Genomic DNA, 6,328 nt, shown 5'->3' on the forward strand with positions numbered 1-6,328 from the left:
GCAATGACTTACTCTCGGGATGGTCACAAGGTTCCAGATGGCTTGCCAACTCTGATTCAGTGGGATGGCAGCCTCGGGGAGGAGTACAGGTGGGAATAATTCGTGATATCTGCCTTGGGTGCAGGAGGAAGGTTTGGGGGTACAAGTGTGAGGATTAGATAACCTCGTCCTCATCTTGTCCTCCTCATACCCTCACCCAATAGTTAGGTTGTCTGATAAAGACCCAAGTTCAATGCATCACCATTCTCTCCATGCCCATCCTACCCAAGGCTGAATATCAAAATTCACTGTCCACTAGTAGCATCTCTTGAAACCAGTCAGTCTTTTCACTGGCACTCTGCTTTCAAACGGACTGCTTAAAATTAGACTCCTAACAAATTAAAGCATTAAACAAGAGGATGATGGGGTTGGGAAGGAGACATACCAGAAATACTAGGCAAAGGACAGTTATATGATGGAACAAAACAGCTCTGAGTTTCTTAGTTCTTATCTTGGCACAACATAAAATAAAACAATAAAGAAAGGCCCCCTCCCAGGTTCCTCACCTGTAAAATACATCATAAAAACCCAAGGTGTTTATGGGGTTTAAATGGGCAGCTTTCCTCTACCTCTCTGGCTGCTGTTAGTGAGGTCTTGCCTCCTCTGTTTGTGTGTGTGTGTGTTTGCGGTTTCTGGTTGTTTTGAGACAGGGTCTCCCTCTGTGGTCCAGGCTGGAGTGCAGTGGTGCAGTCAGCTCACTGCAGTCTTGATCCCCACACCCCAGCTCGAGCAATCCTTTCATCTCAGCTTCCCAAGTAGCTGGGACCACAGGCGTGAGCCACCACACCCAGTTAATTTTAAAATTTTTTTGTAGAGATGAGGTCTCACTATGTTGTCCAGGCTGCTCTTGAACTCCTGGACTCAAGTGATTCTCCTGCTTCAGGCTTCCAAAGTGCTGGGATTACAGGTGTGAGCCACTGTGCCTGGCCCCTTGCCACCTTTGGCTGGCCCTTCAATACCAAGGTTTCTCAGAGTTCCATCCTCTGCCTCCTCTCTCCTGCAGTGTTTCTGCTCTCTCAGTTCTCTGCCACACTTGCTCCCAATCGCACATTGCTGTTGGCTGCCTCAGGTGCTCTCTGGGTCTTTTACAGAGGATATACATATGTCTTAGGTGGAGGATGGCGGGAGGGCTGGTGCTGCCATGTCTAGCTTAGTCACAGGGCCCAGCCCCCTCCTGGCAGGTGCAAACACTCCTGGGCTCCCCACCCTAGGAATGGAAGACTGTTCTCAATTCATCCTGGGGTTGATGGAGTCTATGATTCTCTGGAGCAGACAAACCCAGTTCCAGCTCAGTAGCCCCACCTGCCCATTCCCAATTCCCTTGGATCCCTCTTCCACCTGACAACTCAATGCTTGTTGCGGTTTCTTGCTCATGCACCATCAGTGGGACCCAAGATAGTGGCTCCAGAAGCCAGTCATCCCCATCTGAGTATGGGCAGCCTGCCCCTGTTGGCTGGGGTGGATGCACTGAGGCTGCGACAGAGCCACACTCTGGGCCTGGGGCTTGGGTTCCAGCAGGTCACCTTCTTGGGGCTCTGTGGATTGGGTGCAGAATCTGAGGCTGCAGGGGGAGATTGGAGGAAGCCATGAGGAGGCAGGTGGAGGGGAAGCCAAACATTCCCCAAGTACTGAGGAAATCGAGGCCGAGCTCCAGGCTGGTACCTCCTCTGGGATGCCTTCCTGCCTGCCACACTCACCCAGGGAAGCCTGTAATAACATATCTCCCTCTTCTATAGAGCAGCCTTGTGAAAGAAGTGGTGTATTGTGAGGAGCACCACTTTGGAGCCAGACTCTTTGGGTTCAAATCCTACTTCTGCCCCTTGTCAGATGTATGATCTCAGTTAATCTCTCCATACCTCAGTTTCCCTATCCATAACACGGGATTAATGACAGCCACCACATAGGATTGCTGTAAAGATTAAGTGGGGCATATAGAAAGTGCTTTGCACAATATGTGGTGAGTTCCCAGAAATGGTAGCTGTGGCCGAGTGCAGTGCTTCATGTCTGTAATCCCAGCACTTTGGGAGGCCAAGGCAGGAGGATCGCCTGAGCCCAAGAGTTCGAGACCAGCTTGGGCAACATGGCAAGACCCCATGTCATTTATAAAAATAATAAAATACATAACTAAATGATAGCTGTGATCAATCATCATCACAGCACATAGTACTGGGGCTCCAGTCTTGGACTGAAAGCTGGCAGCATTCTCAGTGCATTGAACGAATGGATGAATGAGTAAAAATTAGCTGACTTAAAGGCAACGTGGTATCCTGGATTGGATCCTGGGTTTTTTTTTTTTTGTTTGCTTTTTGTTTTGAGATGGAGTCTTGCTCTGTCACCCAGACTGGAGTACAGTGGCACAATCTCAGCTCACTGCTCACTGCAAACTCCGCCTCCCAGGTTCAAGTGATTCTCCTGCCTCAGCCTTCTGAGTAGCTGGGATTACAGGCGCCTGCCATCATGCCTGGCTATTTTTTGTATTTTTAGTAGGAACAGGGTTTCACTATGTTGGCCAGGCTGGTCTTGAACTCCTGACCTCAGGTGATCCGCCCACCTCGGCCTCCCAACGTGCTGGGATTCCAGGTGTAAGCCACTGTGCCTGGCATATTATTTATTTATTTATTTTTTAGTAGAGACAGGGTTTCACCATGTTGGTCAGGCTGGTCTCCAACTCCTGACCTCAAATGATCTGCCTGCCTCAGCCTCCCAAAGTGCTGAGATTACGGGAGTGAGCCACCCCACCTGGACTTGGATTGGATCCTGGAACAGAAAAAGGACATAAGTAGAAAAACTGGTGAAATCTGAATAAAGTTTGTGGTTTAGTTAATAGTGTTATAGCAATGTTAATTTATTTGATAAAGGTAGCAAGGTTATGTAAGAAGCTAACATCAGAGAAAGCTGAGTGGATATACAAGAAATGTCTCTGCTGTCTTTGTAAGTTTGCTGTAAATCTAAAATTATTTCAAAAATAAAAAAATTAGCTGACAATTACCAACTGCTTTGCATATGCCAGGCACTGTGCCAAGTTCTTTAGATACATATTTTTTTTTTTCAAATTTCATCCATAATGTTTTATGTCTTTTGAAAACACATGAATCGGAGCCCAGGAGCTATAGGCTACAGTGAGCCAAGCTGTGATTGCACCACTGCAGTCCAGCCTGGGCGACAGAGTGGGACCCTGTCTCTAAAAAGGAAAAAAAAATCAAGTATCAAATACAGCAAAATGTTAAGATTTCACCATATTTATGGAGTTGTGGGAATACAGGTGTTTATTATATGATTTTTTATATTTAAAAAAAAATTTCATCACTTTAAAAATTAAAAATAAATAAATCTACTAACTTCTAAATTAGGAACATCCTATTCTGTATTTAGGTTTGGAAACCATCAAGTCAAATGGATTTTAGGAAGTATTCTGGGCTGGGCACAGTGGCTCATGCCTGTAATCCCAGCACTTTGGGAGGCCAAGGCAGGCAGATCACTTGAGGTCAAGAGTTGGAGACCAGCCTGGCCAACACAGTGAAACCCTATCTCTACTAAAAATACAAGAATTAGCGGGGTGTGGTGGTGCATATCTGTAGTTCCAGCTACTTGGGAGGCTGAGACACAGGAATCGCTCGAACCTGGGAGGAAGAGGCTGCAGTGAGCCAAGATTGCGCCACTGTACTCCAGCCTGGGTGATAGAGCGAGACTCTGTCTCCAAAAACTAAATAAATAAAAATAAAACTTTAAAGAGGCTATATTACAAATAATCTTGCTTAAGAAAAAAGGTAATGATGACTCAGTTGGTAGTATTTAGGTAAAGTAACCGTGTTGAAGAGAAGCTAAGCCAGTAAGTCATACTCTCCATCATTTCTTTCACTCCTCAATCCTGTAGGGTGGGTCGTGTGAACACCATTTTATGGGTGAGAACACAGGCCCAGGGAGATTAGGCCAGAACAGCAGCTAGTATTGATTGAGAACTTTATTATCTACCCGTGCCTTAGTCAGTCAGGCTAGGCCAATGACTCTGACAGCCCCAAAACCTGAGTGACCTAAACTCAGCAACACTTTATTGATTGATTGATATTTTTATTTTTTAGATAGCGACTCACTGTGTTGCCCAGGCTGGAGTCCAGTGGTACAATCACAGCTCACTGCAGCCTCGATTTTCTGGGCTCAAGGGGTCCTCCCACCTCAGCCTCCCAAGTAGTTGGGACCACAGGCACATGCCACCATGCCCAGCTGATTTTTTGTAGAGACAGGGTATCCCTATGTTACCACTCTGTTCCCAAACTCCTGGGCTCAAGCGATCCTCCTGCCTTGGCCTCCCAAAGTGCTGGGACGACAGGCATGAGCCACCACACCTGGCCAGGCCATGCTTTATTTTTTGTTCAAACACAGGCAGATGGAGGGCCAGGAGAGTAAGCATGGAGGAATGGAGGCCAGGTCTACTACTGCCCCTCAAGTTCCATGGGCCAGAACCAGTCACATGGCCACATCTAACTGCAGGGGAAGCCAGGAAATAGTCTAGGGTGGTGCCCAAGAAGAAGAGGAAACTGCAGATATTGATGATCATGAGCATTCTACAGCGGGCATTAAAAAAAACAAAAACAGGCTTTGCAGACGCCACAGCCACTGGCAGGAGCCCTGTACTATCAGCCATGGTTAACTCCACCATGTTCTTTGACATCGCCACGAGCCCTTAGGCTGTGTCTCCTTCGAGCTGTTTGCAGACAAAGTTTCAAAGATAGCAGAAAACTTTCATGCTCTGAGCACTGGAGAGAAAGGATTTGGTTGTAAGGGTTCCTCCTTTCACAGAATTATTCCAGGGTTTATGTGTCAGGATGGTGACTTCACATGCCATGATGGCACTGGTGGCAAGTCCATCTACTGGGAGAAATTTGATGATGAGAACTTCATCCTAAAGCATACAGGTCCTGGCATCTTGTCCATGGCAAATGCTGGACCCAACACAAATGGTTCCCAGTTTTTCATCTGCACTGCCAAGACTAAGTGGTTGGATGGCAAGCATGTGGCCTTTGGCAAGGTGAAAGAAGGCATGAATATTGTGGAGGCCATGGAGGGTCCAGGAATGGCAAGACCAGCAAGAAGATCACCATTGCTGACTGTGGACAACTCTAATAAGTTTGACTTGTGTTTTATCTTAACCTCCAGACCATTCCTTCTGTAACTCAGGAGAGCATCCTTCCATCCGATTTGCTCACAGTATCCTAGAATCTTTGTGCTCTCACTGCAGTTCCCTTTGGGTGCCATGTTTTCCTTGTTCCCTTCCATGCCCAGCTGGATTGCAGAGTTAAGTTTATGATTATGAAATAAAAACTAAATGCCAAACAAACAAAATATATACATACACATACACACATGTATAATTTATATGTATAATTTTTACATTTGTATTAATTTAGAAATTATATATATGTATATATAATTAAACTCTCATAAACCCTAAGAGGTAGATAATGTTGTTATTCCCATTTTACAGATAAGAAAACTGAGGCTTAAAGAGCTTAAGTAAAGTTTCTCAGGTTGCTTAGCTAGCAGGGTAGAATCATACTACCAACTCAGTCAGTGAACCTGTGTTCTTAAACACTTCGTGAGCCTCCATTCTGGATTGGCCTTAGTGACTTGCTGGCCAGGAGAATGCAGCAGAAGCAGCATTCTGGGGCTTCCGAGGCTGTCATAAGACACTTTGCATCTTCTGCCTGGGTCTCTTGGAATGTGCTCTCCGGGAATCCTGAGCCACCCTGTAGAAGTCGGCCTGTGCCCCACTCTGCCATGCTGGACTGGTCATGGGTAGGCCAACTGGTTGACAGCCTCACTGAGCCCAGACACTAGACATTTGTGTGACCCTTTCTTGTTCACTTCAGATCAGCATATCTGCCAGTGAAATACCACAGAGTGACCTCTGTCAATGCCACATGGAACAGCAAAATTGTTTACTGAACCCTCCTGAATTACTGACCTAAAATGAGATATCAGAAAATGCTCTTGTTTGGAGTCACTAAGTTTTGGGGTAGTTTGTTACGTATCAATGGGTAACCAGCACAGGGGCAGAGCCAGGTCTGACCAGCAGCCCTGGCTTGTAGCCACTTCATTAGCCTCCAGAGGAGTGTGTGAGTGAGGAAGGGACAGGGCGGCTACATCCATCCCCCCGGTGCTGAGTGCATGGAGATGAGAGGCCCTGTGTCTACAGGAGAATGAAGATGGCAATAGAGCTCCACTGGAGACCAGGAAAGATATTAGGGGCCCAAGGGGGATATTGGTGGCAAAGGCCTTGAGATGGGGAGGG

The 6,328-nt window shown here is 46.5% G+C and overlaps 1 pseudogene; it reads left to right on the forward strand.

Annotated features, from left to right (window-relative positions):
- Positions 1–3: 3 nt before the first annotated feature.
- Positions 4–5,336, forward strand: LOC101145614 (peptidyl-prolyl cis-trans isomerase A-like; annotated as a pseudogene).
- The last annotated feature ends 992 nt before the right edge of the window (positions 5,337–6,328 follow it).

The sequence above is a fragment of the Gorilla gorilla genome, chromosome 8, assembly GCF_029281585.2.
Source record: "Gorilla gorilla gorilla isolate KB3781 chromosome 8, NHGRI_mGorGor1-v2.1_pri, whole genome shotgun sequence".
Taxonomy (NCBI): Eukaryota; Metazoa; Chordata; class Mammalia; order Primates; family Hominidae; genus Gorilla; species Gorilla gorilla.